This window comes from Denticeps clupeoides, chromosome 18, assembly GCF_900700375.1.
Source record: "Denticeps clupeoides chromosome 18, fDenClu1.1, whole genome shotgun sequence".
NCBI classification, from domain to species: domain Eukaryota; kingdom Metazoa; phylum Chordata; class Actinopteri; order Clupeiformes; family Denticipitidae; genus Denticeps; species Denticeps clupeoides.
The window spans coordinates 19,744,561-19,762,496 of record NC_041724.1 but is presented as its reverse complement, the minus strand read 5'-3'; the positions used below and the strand labels follow the sequence as shown (position 1 = coordinate 19,762,496).

General features: G+C 40.6%; 20 non-coding genes across 20 annotated transcripts; all 20 read left to right on the top strand.

The window, feature by feature from the left end:
• The first annotated feature begins 472 nt into the window (after positions 1 to 472).
• trnal-caa (transfer RNA leucine (anticodon CAA)) lies at positions 473 to 554 on the top strand. The gene has a single exon. It is a non-coding gene; the product is annotated as a tRNA-Leu (tRNA).
• A 721-nt stretch (positions 555 to 1,275) lies between these two features.
• On the top strand, positions 1,276 to 1,346 carry trnaq-uug (transfer RNA glutamine (anticodon UUG)). Its single transcript has one exon. It is a non-coding gene; the product is annotated as a tRNA-Gln (tRNA).
• Positions 1,347 to 2,865: 1,519 nt separating this feature from the next.
• Positions 2,866 to 2,938, top strand: trnaq-uug (transfer RNA glutamine (anticodon UUG)). The gene has a single exon. It is a non-coding gene; the product is annotated as a tRNA-Gln (tRNA).
• Positions 2,939 to 3,657: 719 nt separating this feature from the next.
• On the top strand, positions 3,658 to 3,739 carry trnas-cga (transfer RNA serine (anticodon CGA)). Its single transcript has one exon. It is a non-coding gene; the product is annotated as a tRNA-Ser (tRNA).
• Positions 3,740 to 4,456: 717 nt separating this feature from the next.
• On the top strand, positions 4,457 to 4,528 carry trnaq-uug (transfer RNA glutamine (anticodon UUG)). The gene has a single exon. It is a non-coding gene; the product is annotated as a tRNA-Gln (tRNA).
• Positions 4,529 to 5,247: 719 nt separating this feature from the next.
• trnas-cga (transfer RNA serine (anticodon CGA)) lies at positions 5,248 to 5,329 on the top strand. Its single transcript has one exon. It is a non-coding gene; the product is annotated as a tRNA-Ser (tRNA).
• A 705-nt stretch (positions 5,330 to 6,034) lies between these two features.
• Positions 6,035 to 6,106, top strand: trnaq-uug (transfer RNA glutamine (anticodon UUG)). Its single transcript has one exon. It is a non-coding gene; the product is annotated as a tRNA-Gln (tRNA).
• Positions 6,107 to 6,823: 717 nt separating this feature from the next.
• On the top strand, positions 6,824 to 6,905 carry trnas-cga (transfer RNA serine (anticodon CGA)). Its single transcript has one exon. It is a non-coding gene; the product is annotated as a tRNA-Ser (tRNA).
• Positions 6,906 to 7,609: 704 nt separating this feature from the next.
• trnaq-uug (transfer RNA glutamine (anticodon UUG)) lies at positions 7,610 to 7,681 on the top strand. The gene has a single exon. It is a non-coding gene; the product is annotated as a tRNA-Gln (tRNA).
• Positions 7,682 to 8,398: 717 nt separating this feature from the next.
• On the top strand, positions 8,399 to 8,480 carry trnas-cga (transfer RNA serine (anticodon CGA)). Its single transcript has one exon. It is a non-coding gene; the product is annotated as a tRNA-Ser (tRNA).
• Positions 8,481 to 9,189: 709 nt separating this feature from the next.
• Positions 9,190 to 9,261, top strand: trnaq-uug (transfer RNA glutamine (anticodon UUG)). The gene has a single exon. It is a non-coding gene; the product is annotated as a tRNA-Gln (tRNA).
• A 719-nt stretch (positions 9,262 to 9,980) lies between these two features.
• On the top strand, positions 9,981 to 10,062 carry trnas-uga (transfer RNA serine (anticodon UGA)). The gene has a single exon. It is a non-coding gene; the product is annotated as a tRNA-Ser (tRNA).
• A 705-nt stretch (positions 10,063 to 10,767) lies between these two features.
• Positions 10,768 to 10,839, top strand: trnaq-uug (transfer RNA glutamine (anticodon UUG)). The gene has a single exon. It is a non-coding gene; the product is annotated as a tRNA-Gln (tRNA).
• A 717-nt stretch (positions 10,840 to 11,556) lies between these two features.
• trnas-cga (transfer RNA serine (anticodon CGA)) lies at positions 11,557 to 11,638 on the top strand. The gene has a single exon. It is a non-coding gene; the product is annotated as a tRNA-Ser (tRNA).
• Positions 11,639 to 12,342: 704 nt separating this feature from the next.
• Positions 12,343 to 12,414, top strand: trnaq-uug (transfer RNA glutamine (anticodon UUG)). The gene has a single exon. It is a non-coding gene; the product is annotated as a tRNA-Gln (tRNA).
• Positions 12,415 to 13,131: 717 nt separating this feature from the next.
• On the top strand, positions 13,132 to 13,213 carry trnas-cga (transfer RNA serine (anticodon CGA)). The gene has a single exon. It is a non-coding gene; the product is annotated as a tRNA-Ser (tRNA).
• A 704-nt stretch (positions 13,214 to 13,917) lies between these two features.
• On the top strand, positions 13,918 to 13,989 carry trnaq-uug (transfer RNA glutamine (anticodon UUG)). The gene has a single exon. It is a non-coding gene; the product is annotated as a tRNA-Gln (tRNA).
• A 717-nt stretch (positions 13,990 to 14,706) lies between these two features.
• trnas-cga (transfer RNA serine (anticodon CGA)) lies at positions 14,707 to 14,788 on the top strand. The gene has a single exon. It is a non-coding gene; the product is annotated as a tRNA-Ser (tRNA).
• A 704-nt stretch (positions 14,789 to 15,492) lies between these two features.
• Positions 15,493 to 15,564, top strand: trnaq-uug (transfer RNA glutamine (anticodon UUG)). Its single transcript has one exon. It is a non-coding gene; the product is annotated as a tRNA-Gln (tRNA).
• A 717-nt stretch (positions 15,565 to 16,281) lies between these two features.
• On the top strand, positions 16,282 to 16,363 carry trnas-cga (transfer RNA serine (anticodon CGA)). The gene has a single exon. It is a non-coding gene; the product is annotated as a tRNA-Ser (tRNA).
• The last annotated feature ends 1,573 nt before the right edge of the window (positions 16,364 to 17,936 follow it).

Genomic DNA, 17,936 nt, shown 5'->3' with positions numbered 1-17,936 from the left:
CAAATCTCAGGTGATCTGAAAAATGAATTCCAATGATGTTCTCACTTATACTTTTTAATCCTACCATATAGTTTGAAACTGATTGAGAAAAAAAAGTTTCTGGTTTTAACAATGCTCATAATATTTGTCTAAGCATTTTACTCTTCTATAGTGAGATTGTATGGAATTCAAAGTTCACATTCAGGATGTCCAGTTCACTAATATGAAAGCTATTCTCTTTTTAAACAATCACGAGCACTATTTAGTTGCAATGGCAGAGTGGTTAAGGTGTTGGATTTGATTATCATGGTCTCTTCTTGCACATGCTTGATCACTGCTTGCAGTGTTTTGAGGTACTGCCCTCTTCACCAATTGAATGGCATCATTAAAAATGCAAGATATGTCTCAATCAGATAATTGACTTCAAGACGGTCTCCTGATGCAAATTCAAGCCCCTTCTCACAGAGTTGCTTTTTTTTTTCTTTATTTAAAAGCTGCGATGGCCGAGTGGTTAAGGCGTTGGACTCAAAATCCAATGGGGTCTCCCTGCGCAGGTTCAAACCCTGCTCGCAGCGGAAAAGGGAACTACTTTTTCATTAACTAAAAATGAGCCACTGATGCCTCTTGGAATCATTCACTTATGTTGTTTCACTAACTTTGCATGTATCACCACTAATATGTTTAAATGAACGCCTTTCTAAAAGAATTAATAGCTTAACAGTTGCACTTTTGTCTCGTCTTTGTTTTTTGACGTCTACGTGCTTAGGGAGTCTGCCCTTTAAGCCAATGGATCTCCTTGTTCCGGTTTCAAAGCCCGTTCACATACTTGTTCTTCTGAATTCATGGAAAAAGCCTGGCTGTGGTTTGGATTTTCGTACTGAGCTGGTCTTCTTGTTGGTGAAATGGTAAGTCACCTCATTAAGTAAAACGTCATGGGTTGCCATGCTGCGATGGTTAGCACTCTGAATCTAATGACCTGAGTTCAAAACTCAGTGTGGCCTTACCCTGAAGTTTGTTGTTGGACGCTTAAGCAAGAAATGTATGCTAGACAATGCTTGTGTTCCCAGCATGTTCAGCAGCCATTTGATGCAATTCACAGCTGTAAGAAGACATTCAGTCTAGGTTCACCCACCAATGTGCAACTTCAAAGGTACCGTCTGCTCACCGAAGCCTTTCATGGCTGCCCAACACTCACTAAGGGGTGATGGGTTAAACCCAGAGGACTCATTTCATTGTGTGCTCCAGGTTTTTCTTGCAGTTTATCACAATGACAATCACTTGCCTGCTTAAGGGGTAGGTTCCATGGTGTAATGGTTAGCACGCTGGACTTTGAATCCACGATCCGAGTTCAAATCTCGGTGGGACCTTAAACTTAATGTCAAAAAGCAGTTTATTTAAATGCATGTGTTTTGCAATTCAAAGCTGTAAGAAGAGTGTTTATTGTGGGCTCCATGGTTTAACGTTTAACAATCAGCACTCTAAATCCATTGATCACAGTTCAAGCCTCAGTGAGAACTTGTGTTCATGCTTATTGTTTCAAGCTTAAGCAAAATATGTAATCCACTCATTCATATGTGGCTTGAATGTTATGTTGCCATTAATTCAAGATCAAATCTCAGGTGATCTGAAAAATGAATTCCAATGATGTTCTCACTTATACATTTTTAATCCTACCATATAGTTTGAAAACTGATTGAGAAAAAAACAAGTTTCTGGTTTTAACAATGCTCATAATATTTGTCTAAGCATTTTACTCTTCTATAGTGAGATTGTATGGAATTCAAAGTTCACATTCAGGATGTCCAGTTCACTATATGAAGCTATTCTCTTTTTAAACAATCACGAGCACTATTTAGTTGCAATGGCAGAGTGGTTAAGGTGTTGGATTTGATTATCAATGGTCTCTTCTTGCACATGCTTGATCACTGCTTGCAGTGTTTGTAGGAACTGCCCTCTTCACCAATTGAATGGCAGTCATTAAAATGCCAAGAAATGTCTCAATCAGATGATTGACTTCAAGACGGTCTCCTGATGCAAATTCAAGCCCTTCTCACAGAGTTGCTTTTTTTTTCTTTATTTAAAAGGCTGCGATGGCCGAGTGGTTAAGGCGTTGGACTCGAATCCAATGGGGTCTCCTGCGCAGGTTCAAACCCTGCTCGCAGGCGGAAAAGGGAACTACTTTTTCATTAACTAAAAATGAGGCCACTGATGCCTCTTGGAATCATTCACTTATGTTGTTTCACTAACTTTGCATGTATCAGCCACTAATATGTTTAAATGAACGCCTTTCTAAAAGAATTAATAGCTTAAACAGTTGCACTTTTGTCTCGTCTTTGTTTTGTGACGTCTACGTGCTTAGGGAGTCTGCCCTTTAAGCCAATGGGATCGTCCTTGTTCCGGTTCAAAGCCCGTTCACATAGTGTTCTTCTTGATTCATGGAAAAAGCCTGGCTGTGGTTTGGATTTTCTTACTGAGCTGGTCTTCTTGTTGGTGAAATAGTAAGTCACCTCATTAAGTAAAAACGTCATGGGGTTCCATGCTGCGATGGTTAGCACTCTGAATCTAATGACCTGAGTTCAAAAACTCAGTGTGGCCTTACCCTGAAGTTTGTTGTTGGACGCTAAGCAAGAAATGTATGCTAGACATGCTTGTGTTCCCAGCATGTTCAGCAGCCATTTGATGCAATTCACAGCTGTAAGAAGACATTCAGTCTAGGTTCACCACCAATGTGCAACTTCAAGGTACCGTCTGCTCACCGGAAGCCTTTCATGGCTGCCCAACACTCACTAAGGGTGATGGGTTAACCCAGAGGACTCATTTCAGCGTGTGCTCCAGGTTTTTTTCTGCAGTTTATCACAATGACAATCACTTGCCTGCTTAAGGGTAGGTTCCATGGTGTAATGGTTAGCCACGCTGGACTTTGAATCCAGCAATCCGAGTTCAAATCTCGGTGGGACCTTAACTTAATGTCAAAAAGCAGTTTATTTAAATGCATGTGTTTTGCAATTCAAAAGCTGTAAGAAGATGTTTATTGTGGGCTCCATGTTTAACGTTTAAAACAATCAGCACTCTAAATCCATTGATCACAGTTCAAGCCTCAGTGAGAACTTGTGTTCATGCTTATTGTTTCAAGCTTAAGCAAAAATATGTAATCCACTCATTCATATGTGGCTTGAATGTTATGTTGCCATTAATTCAAGATCAAATCTCAGGTGATCTGAAAAATGAATTCCAATGATGTTCTCACTTATACATTTTTAATCCTACCATATAGTTTGAAACTGATTGAGAAAAAAACAAGTTTCTGGTTTTAACAATGCTCATAATATTTGTCTAAGCATTTTACTCTTCTATAGTGAGATTGTATGGAATTCAAAGTTCACATTCAGGATGTCCAGTTCACTAATATGAAAGCTATTCTCTTTTTTAAACAATCACGAGCACTATTTAGTTGCAATGGCAGAGTGGTTAAGGTGTTGGATTTGATTATCAACGGTCTCTTCTTGCACATGCTTGATCACTGCTTGCAGTGTTTGTAGGAACTGCCCTCTTCACCAATTGAATGGCAGTCATTAAAATGCCAAGAAATGTCTCAATCAGATGATTGACTTCAAGACGGTCTCCTGATGCAAATTCAAGCCCCTTCTCACAGAGTTGCTTTTTTTTCTTTATTTAAAAGCTGCGATGGCCGAGTGGTTAAGAGCGTTGACTCGAAATCCAATGGGGTCTCCCTGCGCAGGTTCAAACCCTGCTCGCAGCGGAAAAGGGAACTACTTTTTCATTAACTAAAATGAGCCACTGATGCCTCTTGGAATCATTCACTTATGTTGTTTCACTAACTTTGCATGTATCAGCCACTAATATGTTTAAATGAACGCCTTTCTAAAAGAATTAATAGCTTAACAGTTGCACTTTTGTCTCGTCTTTGTTTTGACGTCTACGTGCTTAGGGATTCTGCCCTTTAAGCCAATGGGATCTCCTTGTTCCGGTTCAAAGCCCGTTCACATACTTGTTCTTCTTGAATCAATGGAAAAGCCTGGCTGTGCTTTGGATTTTCTTACTGAAGCTGGTCTTCTTGTTGGTGAAATGGTAAGTCCACCTCATTAAGTAAAACGTCATGGGGTTCCATGCTGCGATGGTTAGCACTCTGAATCTAATGACCTGAGTTCAAAACTCAGTGTGGCCTTACCCTGAAGTTTGTTGTTGACGCTTAAGCAAGAATGTATGCTAGACATGCTTGTGTTCCCAGCATGTTCAGCAGCCATTTGATGCAATTCAACAGCTTAAGAAGACATTCAGTCTAGGTTCACCACCAATGTGCAACTTCAAGGTACCGTCTGCTCACCGGAAGCCTTTCATGGCTGCCCAACACTCACTAAGGGTGATGGGTTAAACCCAGAGAACTCATTTCATTGTGTGCTCCAGGTTTTTTCTGCAGTTTATCACATGACAATCACTTGCCTGCTTTAAGGGTCTAGGTTCCATGGTGTAATGGTTAGCACGCTGGACTTTGAATCCAGCGATCCGAGTTCAAATCTCGGTGGGACCTTAACTTAATGTCAAAAAGCAGTTTATTTAAATGCATGTGTTTTGCAATTCAAAGCTGTAAGAAGATGTTTATTGTGGGCTCCATGGTTTAAACGTTTAACAATCAGCACTCTAAATCCATTGATCACAGTTCAAGCCTCAGTGAGAACTTGTGTTCATGCTTATTGTTTCAAGCTTAAGCAAATATGTAATCCACTCATTCATATGTGGCTTGAATGTTATGTTGCCATTAATTCAAGATCAAATCTCAGGTGATCTGAAAAATGAATTCCAATGATGTTCTCACTTATACATTTTTAATCCTACCATATAGTTTGAAACTGATTGAGAAAAAAACAAGTTTCTGGGTTTAACAATGCTCATAATATTTGTCTAAGCATTTTACTCTTCTATAGTGAGATTGTATGGAATTCAAAGTTCACATTCAGGATGTCCAGTTCACTAATATGAAAGCTATTCTCTTTTTAAACAATCACGAGCACTATTTAGTTGCAATGGCAGAGTGGTTAAGGTGTTGGATTTGATTATCAATGGTCTCTTCTTGCACATGCTTGATCCACTGCTTGCAGTGTTTGTAGGAACTGCCCTCTTCACCAATTGAATGGCAGTCATTAAAATGCCAAGAAATGGTCTCAATCAGATGATTGACTTCAAGACGGTCTCCTGATGCAAATTCAAGCCCCTTCTCACGAGTTGCTTTTTTTTTTCTTTATTTAAAAAGCTGCGATGGCCGAGTGGTTAAGGTGTTGGACTCGAAATCCAATGGGGTCTCCCTGCGCAGGTTCAAACCCTGCTCGCAGCGGAAAAGGGAACTACTTTTTCATTAACTAAAAATGAGCCACTGATGCCTCTTGGAATCATTCACTTATGTTGTTTCACTAACTTGCATGTATCAGCCACTAATATGTTTAAATGAACGCCTTTCTAAAAGAATTAATAGCTTAACAGTTGCACTTTTGTCTCGTCTTTGTTTTTTGACGTCTACGTGCTTAGGGAGTCTGCCCTTTAAGCCAATGGGATCTCCTTGTTCCGGTTCAAAGCCCGTTCACATACTTGTGAACGGGCCTGGCTGTGCTTTGGATTTTCTTACTAAGCTGGTCTTCTTGTTGGTGAAATGGTAAGTCACCTCATTAAGTAAAAACGTCATGGGGTTCCATGCTGCGATGGTTAGCACTCTGAATCTAATGACCTGAGTTCAAAACTCAGTGTGGCCTTACCCTGAAGTTTGTTGTTGGGACGCTTAAGCAAGAAATGTATGCTAGACATGCTTGTGTTCCCAGCATGTTCAGCAGCCATTTGATGCAATTCACAGCTGTAAGAAGACATTCAGTCTAGGTTCACCACCAATGTGCAACTTCAAGGTACCGACTGCTCACCGGAAGCCTTTCATGGCTGCCCAACACTCACTAAGGGTGATGGGTTAAACCCAGAGGACTCATTACATTGTGTGCTCCAGGTTTTTTCTGCAGTTTATCACAATGACAATCACTTGCCTTCTTAAGTGGTAGGTTCCATGGTGTAATGGTTAGCACGCTGGACTTTGAATCCAACGATCCGAGTTCAAATCTCGGTGGGACCTTAACTTAATGTCAAAAAGCAGTTTATTTAAATGCATGTGTTTTTGCAATTCAAAGCTGTAAGAAGATGTTTATTGTGGGCTCCATGGTTTAACGTTTAACAATCAGCACTCTAAATCCATTGATCACAGTTCAAGCCTCAGTGAGAACTTGTGTTCATGCTTATTGTTTCAAGCTTAAGCAAAATATGTAATCCACTCATTCATATGTGGCTTGAATGTTATGTTGCCATTAATTCAAGATCAAATCTCAGGTGATCTGAAAAATTAATTCCAATGATGTTCTCACTTATACATTTTTAATCCTACCATATAGTTTGAAACTGATTGAGAAAAAAAAAGTTTCTGGTTTTAACAATGCTCATAATATTTGTCTAAGCATTTTACTCTTCTATAGTGAGATTGTATGGAATTCAAAGTTCACATTCAGGATGTCCAGTTCACTAATATGAAAGCTATTCTCTTTTTTAAACAATCACGAGCACTATTTAGTTGCAATGGCAGAGTGGTTAAGGTGTTGGATTTGATTATCAATGGTCTCTGCTTGCACATGCTTGATCACTGCTTGCAGTGTTTGTAGGAACTGCCCTCTTCACCAATTGAATGGCAGTCATTCAAAATGCCAAGAAATGTCTCAATCAGATGATTGACTTCAAGACGGTCTCCTGATGCAAATTCAAGCCCCTTCTCACAGAGTTGCTTTTTTTTCTTTATTTAAAAGCTGCGATGGCCGAGTGGTTAAGGCGTTGGACTCGAAATCCAATGGGGTCTCCCTGCGCAGGTTCAAACCCTGCTCGCAGCGGAAAAGGGAACTACTTTTTCATTAACTAAAAATGAGCCACTGATGCCTCTTGGAATCATTCACTTATGTTGTTTCACTAACTTTGCATGTATCAGCCACTAATATGTTTAAATGAACGCCTTTCTAAAAGAATTAATAGCTTAACAGTTGCACTTTTGTCTCGTCTTTGTTTTTGACGTCTACGTGCTTAGGGAGTCTGCCCTTTAAGCCAATGGGATCTCCTTGTTCCGGTTCAAAGCCCGTTCACATACTTGTGAACGGGCCTGGCTGTGCTTTGGATTTTCTTACTGAGCTGGTCTTCTTGTTGGTGAAATGGTAAGTCACCTCATTAAGTAAAAACGTCATGGGGTTCCATGCTGCGATGGTTAGCACTCTGAATCTAATGACCTGAGTTCAAAACTCAGTGTGGCCTTACCCTGAAGTTTGTTGTTGGACGCTTAAGCAAGAAATGTATGCTAGACATGCTTGTGTTCCCAGCATGTTCAGCAGCCATTTGATGCAATTCACAGCTGTAAGAAGACATTCAGTCTAGGTTCACCACCAATGTGCAACTTCAAGGTACCGTCTGCTCACCGGAAGCCTTTCATGGCTGCCCAACACTCACTAAGGGTGATGGGTTAAACCCAGAGGACTCATTTCAGCGTGTGCTCCAGGTTTTTTCTGCAGTTTATCACAATGACAATCACTTGCCTGCTTAAGGGGTAGGTTCCATGGTGTAATGGTTAGCACGCTGGACTTTGAATCCAGCGATCCGAGTTCAAATCTCGGTGGGACCTTAACTTAATGTCAAAAAGCAGTTTATTTAAATGCATGTGTTTTGCAATTCAAAGCTGTAAGAAGATGTTTATTGTGGGCTCCATGGTTTAACGTTTAACAATCAGCACTCTAAATCCATTGATCACAGTTCAAGCCTCAGTGAGAACTTGTGTTCATGCTTATTGTTTCAAGCTTAAGCAAAATATGTAATCCACTCATTCATATGTGTCTTGAATGTTATGTTGCCATTAATTCAAGATCAAATCTCAGGTGATCTGAAAAATGAATTCCAATGATGTTCTCACTTATACATTTTTAATCCTACCATATAGTTTGAAACTGATTGAGAAAAAAACAAGTTTCTGGTTTTAACAATGCTCATAATATTTGTCTAAGCATTTTACTCTTCTATAGTGAGATTGTATGGAATTCAAAGTTCACATTCAGGATGTCCAGTTCACTAATATGAAAGCTATTCTCTTTTTTAAACAATCACGAGCACTATTTAGTTGCAATGGCAGAGTGGTTAACGTGTTGGATTTGATTATCAATGGTCTCTTCTTGCACATGCTTGATCACTGCTTGCAGTGTTTGTAGGAACTGCCCACTTCACCAATTGAATGGCAGTCATTAAAATGCCAAGAAATGTCTCAATCAGATAATTGACTTCAAGACGGTCTCCTGATGCAAATTCAAGCCCCTTCTCACAGAGTTGCTTTTTTTTTCTTTATTTAAAAGCTGCGATGGCCGAGTGGTTAAGGCGTTGGACTCGAAATCCAATGGGGTCTCCCTGCGCAGGTTCAAACCCTGCTCGCAGCGGAAAAGGGAACTACTTTTTCATTAACTAAAAATGAGCCACTGATGCCTCTTGGAATCATTCACTTATGTTGTTTCACTAACTTTGCATGTATCAGCCACTAATATGTTTAAATGAACGCCTTTCTAAAAGAATTAATAGCTTAACAGTTGCACTTTTGTCTCGTCTTTGTTTTTGACGTCTACGTCTGCCCTTTAAGCCAATGGGATCTCCTTGTTCCGGTTCAAAGCCCGTTCACATACTTGTTCTTCTTGAATTCATGGAAAAAGCCTGGCTGTGGTTTGGATTTTCTTACTGAGCTGGTCTTCTTGTTGGTGAAATGGTAAGTCACCTCATTAAGTAAAAACGTCATGGGGTTCCATGCTGCGATGGTTAGCACTCTGAATCTAATGACCTGAGTTCAAAACTCAGTGTGGCCTTACCCTGAAGTTTGTTGTTGGACGCTTAAGCAAGAAATGTATGCTAGACATGCTTGTGTTCCCAGCATGTTCAGCAGCCATTTGATGCAATTCACAGCTGTAAGAAGACATTCAGTCTAGGTTCACCACCAATGTGCAACTTCAAGGTACCGTCTGCTCACCGGAAGCCTTTCATGGCTGCCCAACACTCACTAAGGGTGATGGGTTAAACCCAGAGGACTCATTTCAGCATGTGCTCCAGGTTTTTTCTGCAGTTTATCACAATGACAGTCACTTGCATGTTTAAGGGTTAGGTTCCATGGTGTAATGGTTAGCACGCTGGACTTTGAATCCAGCGATCCGAGTTCAAATCTCGATGGGACCTTAACTTAATGTCAAAAAGCAGTTTATTTAAATGCATGTGTTTTGCAATTCAAAGCTGTAAGAAGTTGTTTATTGTGGGCTCCATGGTTTAACGTTTAACAATCAGCACTCTAAATCCATTGATCACAGTTCAAGCCTCAGTGAGAACTTGTGTTCATGCTTATTGTTTCAAGCTTAAGCAAAATATGTAATCCACTCATTCATATGTGGCTTGAATGTTATGTTGCCATTAATTCAAGATCAAATCTCAGGTGATCTGAAAAATGAATTCCAATGATGTTCTCACTTATACATTTTTAATCCTACCATATAGTTTGAAACTGATTGAGAAAAAAAAAAGTTTCTGGTTTTAACAATGCTCATAATATTTGTCTAAGCATTTTACTCTTCTATAGTGAGATTGTATGGAATTCAAAGTTCACATTCAGGATGTCCAGTTCACTAATATGAAAGCTATTCTCTTTTTTAAACAATCACGAGCACTATTTAGTTGCAATGGCAGAGTGGTTAAGGTGTTGGATTTGATTATCAATGGTCTCTTCTTGCACATGCTTGATCACTGCTTGCAGTGTTTGTAGGAACTGCCCTCTTCACCAATTGAATGGCAGTCATTAAAATGCCAAGAAATGTCTCAATCAGATGATTGACTTCAAGACGGTCTCCTGATGCAAATTCAAGCCCCTTCTCACAGAGTTGCTTTTTTTTTTTCTTTATTTAAAAGCTGCGATGGCCGAGTGGTTAAGGCGTTGGACTTGAAATCCAATGGGGTCTCCCTGCGCAGGCTCAAACCCTGCTTGCAGCGGAAAAGGGAACTACTTTTTCATTAACTAAAAATGAGCCACTGATGCCTCTTGGAATCATTCACTTATGTTGTTTCACTAACTTTGCATGTATCAGCCACTAATATGTTTAAATGAACGCCTTTCTAAAAGAATTAATAGCTTAACAGTTGCACTTTTGTCTCGTCTTTGTTTTTGACGTCTACGTGCTTAGGGAGTCTGCCCTTTAAGCCAATGGGATCTCCTTGTTCCGGTTCAAAGCCCGTTCACATACTTGTGAACGGGCCTGGCTGTGCTTTGGATTTTCTTACTAAGCTGGTCTTCTTGTTGGTGAAATGGTAAGTCACCTCATTAAGTAAAAACGTCATGGGGTTCCATGCTGCGATGGTTAGCACTCTGAATCTAATGACCTGAGTTCAAAACTCAGTGTGGCCTTACCCTGAAGTTTGTTGTTGGACGCTTAAGCAAGAAATGTATGCTAGACATGCTTGTGTTCCCAGCATGTTCAGCAGCCATTTGATGCAATTCACAGCTGTAAGAAGACATTCAGTCTAGGTTCACCACCAATGTGCAACTTCAAGGTACCGTCTGCTCACCGGAAGCCTTTCATGGCTGCCCAACACTCACTAAGGGTGATGGGTTAAACCCAGAGGACTCATTTCAGCATGTGCTCCAGGTTTTTTTCTGCAGTTTATCACAATGACAATCAATTGCGTGCTTAAGGGGTAGGTTCCATGGTGTAATGGTTAGCACGCTGGACTTTGAATCCAGCGATCCGAGTTCAAATCTCGGTGGGACCTTAACTTAATGTCAAAAAGCAGTTTATTTAAATGCATGTGTTTTGCAATTCAAAGCTGTAAGAAGATGTTTATTGTGGGCTCCATGGTTTAACGTTTAACAATCAGCACTCTAAATCCATTGATCACAGTTCAAGCCTCAGTGAGAACTTGTGTTCATGCTTATTGTTTCAAGCTTAAGCAAAATATGTAATCCACTCATTCATATGTGGCTTGAATGTTATGTTGCCATTAATTCAAGATCAAATCTCAGGTGATCTGAAAAATGAATTCCAATGATGTTCTCACTTATACATTTTTAATCCTACCATATAGTTTGAAACTGATGGAGAAAAAAACAAGTTTCTGGTTTTAACAATGCTCATAATATTTGTCTAAGCATTTTACTCTTCTATAGTGAGATTGTATGGAATTCAAAGTTCACTTTCAGGATGCCCAGTTCACTAATATGAAAGCTATTCTCTTTTTTAAACAATCACGAGCATTATTTAGTTGCAATGGCAGAGTGGTTAAGGTGTTGGATTTGATTATCAATGGTCTCTTCTTGCACATGCTTGATCACTGCTTGCAGTGTTTGTAGGAACTGCCCTCTTCACCAATTGAATGGCAGTCATTAAAATGCCAAGAAATGTCTCAATCAGATGATTTACTTCAAGACGGTCTCCTGACGCAAATTCAAGCCCATTCTCACAGAGTTGCTTTTTTTTTCTTTATTTAAAAGCTGCGATGGCCGAGTGGTTAAGGCGTTGCACTCGAAATCCAATGGGGTCTCCCTGCCCAGGTTCAAACCCTGCTTGCAGCGGAAAAGGGAACTACTTTTTCATTAACTAAAAATGAGCCACTGATGCCTCTTGGAATCATTCACTTATGTTGTTTCACTAACTTTGCATGTATCAGCCACTAATATGTTTAAATGAACGCCTTTCTAAAAGAATTAATAGCTTAACAGTTGCACTTTTGTCTCGTCTTTGTTTTTGACGTCTACGTGCTTAGGGAGTCTGCCCTTTAAGCCAATGGGATCTCCTTGTTCCGGTTCAAAGCCCGTTCACATACTTGTGAACGGGCCTGGCTGTGCTTTGGATTTTCTTACTGAGCTGGTCTTCTTGTTGGTGAAATGGTAAGTCACCTCATTAAGTAAAAACGTCATGGGGTTCCATGCTGCGATGGTTAGCACTCTGAATCTAATGACCTGAGTTCAAAACTCAGTCTGGCCTTACCCTGAAGTTTGTTGTTGGACGCTTAAGCAAGAAATGTATGCTAGACATGCTTGTGTTCCCAGCATGTTCAGCAGCCATTTGATGCAATTCACAGCTGTAAGAAGACATTCAGTCTAGGTTCACCACCAATGTGCAACTTCAAGGTACCGTCTGCTCACCGGAAGCCTTTCATGGCTGCCCAACACTCACTAAGGGTGATGGGTTAAACCCAGAGGACTCATTACATTGTGTGCTCCAGGTTTTTTCTGCAGTTTATCACAATGACAATCACTTGCCTTCTTAAGTGGTAGGTTCCATGGTGTAATGGTTAGCACGCTGGACTTTGAATCCAACGATCCGAGTTCAAATCTCGGTGGGACCTTAACTTAATGTCAAAAAGCAGTTTATTTAAATGCATGTGTTTTGCAATTCAAAGCTGTAAGAAGATGTTTATTGTGGGCTCCATGGTTTAACGTTTAACAATCAGCACTCTAAATCCATTGATCACAGTTCAAGCCTCAGTGAGAACTTGTGTTCATGCTTATTGTTTCAAGCTTAAGCAAAATATGTAATCCACTCATTCATATGTGGCTTGAATGTTATGTTGCCATTAATTCAAGATCAAATCTCAGGTGATCTGAAAAATTAATTCCAATGATGTTCTCACTTATACATTTTTAATCCTACCATATAGTTTGAAACTGATTGAGAAAAAAACAAGTTTCTGGTTTTAACAATGCTCATAATATTTGTCTAAGCATTTTACTCTTCTATAGTGAGATTGTATGGAATTCAAAGTTCACATTCAGGATGTCCAGTTCACTAATATAAAAGCTATTCTCTTTTTTAAACAATCACGAGCACTATTTAGTTGCAATGGCAGAGTGGTTAAGGTGTTGGATATGTTTATCAATGGTCTCTTCTTGCACATGCTTGATCACTGCTTGCAGTGTTTGTAGGAACTGCCCTCTTCACCAATTGAATGGCAGTCATTAAAATGCCAAGAAATGTCTCAATCAGATGATTGACTTCAAGACGGTCTCCTGATGCAAATTCAAGCCCCTTCTCACAGAGTTGCTTTTTTTTTCTTTATTTAAAAGCTGCGATGGCCGAGTGGTTAAGGCGTTGGACTCGAAATCCAATGGGGTCTCCCTGCGCAGGTTCAAACCCTGCTCGCAGCGGAAAAGGGAACTGCTTTTTCATTAACTAAAAATGAGCCACTGATGCCTCTTGGAATCATTCACTTATGTTGTTTCACTAACTTTGCATGTATCAGCCACTAATATGTTTAAATGAATGCCTTTCTAAAAGAATTAATAGCTTAACAGTTGCACTTTTGTCTCGTCTTTGTTTTTGACGTCTACGTGCTTAGGGAGTCTGCCCTTTAAGCCAATGGGATCTCCTTGTTCCGGTTCAAAGCCCGTTCACATACTTGTGAACGGGCCTGGCTGTGCTTTGGATTTTCTTACTAAGCTGGTCTTCTTGTTGGTGAAATGGTAAGTCACCTCATTAAGTAAAAACGTCATGGGGTTCCATGCTGCGATGGTTAGCACTCTGAATCTAATGACCTGAGTTCAAAACTCAGTGTGGCCTTACCCTGAAGTTTGTTGTTGGACGCTTAAGCAAGAAATGTATGCTAGACATGCTTGTGTTCCCAGCATGTTCAGCAGCCATTTGATGCAATTCACAGCTGTAAGAAGACATTCAGTCTAGGTTCACCACCAATGTGCAACTTCAAGGTACCGTCTGCTCACCAGAAGCCTTTCATGGCTGCCCAACACTCACTAAGGGTGATGGGTTAAACCCAGAGGACTCATTTCAGCGTGTGCTCCAGGTTTTTTCTGCAGTTTATCACAATGACAATCACTTGCCTTCTTAAGTGGTAGGTTCCATGGTGTAATGGTTAGCACGCTGGACTTTGAATCCAACGATCCGAGTTCAAATCTCGGTGGGACCTTAACTTAATGTCAAAAAGCAGTTTATTTAAATGCATGTGTTTTGCAATTCAAAGCTGTAAGAAGATGTTTATTGTGGGCTCCATGGTTTAACGTTTAACAATCAGCACTCTAAATCCATTGATCACAGTTCAAGCCTCAGTGAGAACTTGTGTTCATGCTTATTGTTTCAAGCTTAAGCAAAATATGTAATCCACTCATTCATATGTGGCTTGAATGTTATGTTGCCATTAATTCAAGATCAAATCTCAGGTGATCTGAAAAATGAATTCCAATGATGTTCTCACTTATACATTTTTAATCCTACCATATAGTTTGAAACTGATGGAGAAAAAAACAAGTTTCTGGTTTTAACAATGCTCATAATATTTGTCTAAGCATTTTACTCTTCTATAGTGAGATTGTATGGAATTCAAAGTTCACTTTCAGGATGTCCAGTTCACTAATATGAAAGCTATTCTCTTTTTTAAACAATCACGAGCACTATTTAGTTGCAATGGCAGAGTGGTTAAGGTGTTGGATTTGATTATCAATGGTCTCTTCTTGCACATGCTTGATCACTGCTTGCAGTGTTTGTAGGTACTGCCCTCTTCACCAATTGAATAGCAGTCATTAAAATGCCAAGAAATGTCTCAATCAGATGATTGACTTCAAGACGGTCTCCTGATGCAAATTCAAGCCCCTTCTCACAGAGTTGCTTTTTTTTTCTTTATTTAAAAGCTGCGATGGCCGAGTGGTTAAGGCGTTGGACTCGAAATCCAATGGGGTCTCCCTGCGCAGGTTCAAACCCTGCTCGCAGCGGAAAAGGGAACTACTTTTTCATTAACTAAAAATGAGCCACTGATGCCTCTTGGAATCATTCACTTATGTTGTTTCACTAACTTTGCATGTATCAGCCACTAATATGTTTAAATGAACGCCTTTCTAAAAGAATTAATAGCTTAACAGTTGCACTTTTGTCTCGTCTTTGTTTTTGACGTCTACGTGCTTAGGGAGTCTGCCCTTTAAGCCAATGGGATCTCCTTGTTCCGGTTCAAAGCCCGTTCACATACTTGTGAACGGGCCTGGCTGTGCTTTGGATTTTCTTACTGAGCTGGTCTTCTTGTTGGTGAAATGGTAAGTCACCTCATTAAGTTAAAACGTCATGGGGTTCCATGCTGCGATGGTTAGCACTCTGAATCTAATGACCTGAGTTCAAAACTCAGTGTGGCCTTACCCTGAAGTTTGTTGTTGGACGCTTAAGCAAGAAATGTATGCTAGACATGCTTGTGTTCCCAGCATGTTCAGCAGCCATTTGATGCAATTCACAGCTGTAAGAAGACATTCAGTCTAGGTTCACCACCAATGTGCAACTTCAAGGTACCGTCTGCTCACCGGAAGCCTTTCATGGCTGCCCAACACTCACTAAGGGTGATGGGTTAAACCCAGAGGACTCATTTCAGCGTGTGCTCCAGGTTTTTTCTGCAGTTTATCACAATGACAATCACTTGCCTGCTTAAGGGGTAGGTTCCATGGTGTAATGGTTAGCACGCTGGACTTTGAATCCAGCGATCCGAGTTCAAATCTCGGTGGGACCTTAACTTAATGTCAAAAAGCAGTTTATTTAAATGCATGTGTTTTGCAATTCAAAGCTGTAAGAAGATGTTTATTGTGGGCTCCATGGTTTAACGTTTAACAATCAGCACTCTAAATCCATTGATCACAGTTCAAGCCTCAGTGAGAACTTGTGTTCATGCTTATTGTTTCAAGCTTAAGCAAAATATGTAATCCACTCATTCATATGTGGCTTGAATGTTATGTTGCCATTACTTCAAGATCAAATCTCAGGTGATCTGAAAAATGAATTCCAATGATGTTCTCACTTATACATTTTTAATCCTACCATATAGTTTGAAACTGATGGAGAAAAAAACAAGTTTCTGGTTTTAACAATGCTCATAATATTTGTCTAAGCATTTTACTCTTCTATAGTGAGATTGTATGGAATTCAAAGTTCACTTTCAGGATGTCCAGTTCACTAATATGAAAGCTATTCTCTTTTTTAAACAATCACGAGCACTATTTAGTTGCAATGGCAGAGTGGTTAAGGTGTTGGATTTGATTATCAATGGTCTCTTCTTGCACATGCTTGATCACTGCTTGCAGTGTTTGTAGGAACTGCCCTCTTCACCAATTGAATGGCAGTCATTAAAATGCCAAGAAATGTCTCAATCAGATGATTGACTTCAAGACGGTCTCCTGATGCAAATTCAAGCCCCTTCTCACAGAGTTGCTTTTTTTTTCTTTATTTAAAAGCTGCGATGGCCGAGTGGTTAAGGCGTTGGACTCGAAATCCAATGGGGTCTCCCTGCGCAGGTTCAAACCCTGCTCGCAGCGGAAAAGGGAACTACTTTTTCATTAACTAAAAATGAGCCACTGATGCCTCTTGGAATCATTCACTTATGTTGTTTCACTAACTTTGCATGTATCAGCCACTAATATCTTTAAATGAACGCCTTTCTAAAAGAATTAATAGCTTAACAGTTGCACTTTTGTCTCGTCTTTGTTTTTGACGTCTACGTCTGCCCTTTAAGCCAATGGGATCTCCTTGTTCCGGTTCAAAGCCCGTTCACATACTTGTTCTTCTTGAATTCATGGAAAAAGCCTGGCTGTGCTTTGGATTTTCTTACTGAGCTGGTCTTCTTGTTGGTGAAATGGTAAGTCACCTCATTAAGTAAAAACGTCATGGGGTTCCATGCTGCGATGGTTAGCACTCTGAATCTAATGACCTGAGTTCAAAACTCAGTGTGGCCTTACCCTGAAGTTTGTTGTTGGACGCTTAAGCAAGAAATGTATGCTAGACATGCTTGTGTTCCCAGCATGTTCAGCAGCCATTTGATGCAATTCACAGCTGTAAGAAGACATTCAGTCTAGGTTCACCACCAATGTGCAACTTCAAGGTACCGTCTGCTCACCTGTTCTTGCCATTGTGTTGAACCATATGGTGGGTAATGTACCACGATTCAGCAGTCTTACGTGCTTCCTCTGGTGAGACTTTAGTTACGTATCCTGCTTCCTCCAGCTTGAGAATTTCAGAGCAGTAATCCTTGGCCTTAAGTGGATCCCGATCGAGCTGGCGTTCTATTCGGCGGAGACTCGGTAAAACAGCTTCTTCTGGTACATGACGGGTACTGATAGGAGTGCGACGAAGCAGCGGGGTTGCATAGCGCTGTCTGCCATCCACACTGACTTGAGTAGTGGTGGTTTGCAACAAGTTGTAAGCTTGCTGGTCTAGCTTTGATCGGGTTACTTCTTTTGCACAGAAAGGCACTGTATCCATCTGCCATAAGCGTTGTACGTGCTGGAGTAGCTCAACATCAGCTGAGGCCATGGTAATATGCAGGCACTGCTGATGTCCACTACATGGGCTCTGAATGGGGATCATTGGACCTTGGAGTGACCAGCCTAATCGAGTGCAGACTGCTATAGGCCCTCCGGTTGGACCTTGGCGAATGGGCTCAATGGGAGAAAGTAGATGTGGCATGTCCGATCCAGTGAGGAGCAACGGTTGCACATGCTCTACCGGAAGCAGTGGAAGACCACTTAGATGATGATAGGCTCTCTGGAGAGCTGCGACAGGATAGTCATGTTTGGCTAGGCTTAACTCTTTGGCTGTGAAAGCATTTGAAACTTTATGCTTCTCAGTAGGCCTGGATATAGGTGAGACCTCAAAGGAGACCGTCCGGCCATGTAGCTGCTTCACCTTCTGGTGGACTGTCTGAAGAGGGAGAGTCTCAGGAGTTCCACTGATCCTGAGGTCCTGTACGACAGGTGAGAGAACAATAGTTCTTTCTGAGCCATCATCTAGGATAGCATAAGCCTCCATAGACCAGTGGCCGTTGTGGATGAGAACCTTCACAACCTTAAGCATGACTCTCTGGGACCGGTTCGGGCGGTCAAGGTAGACCTT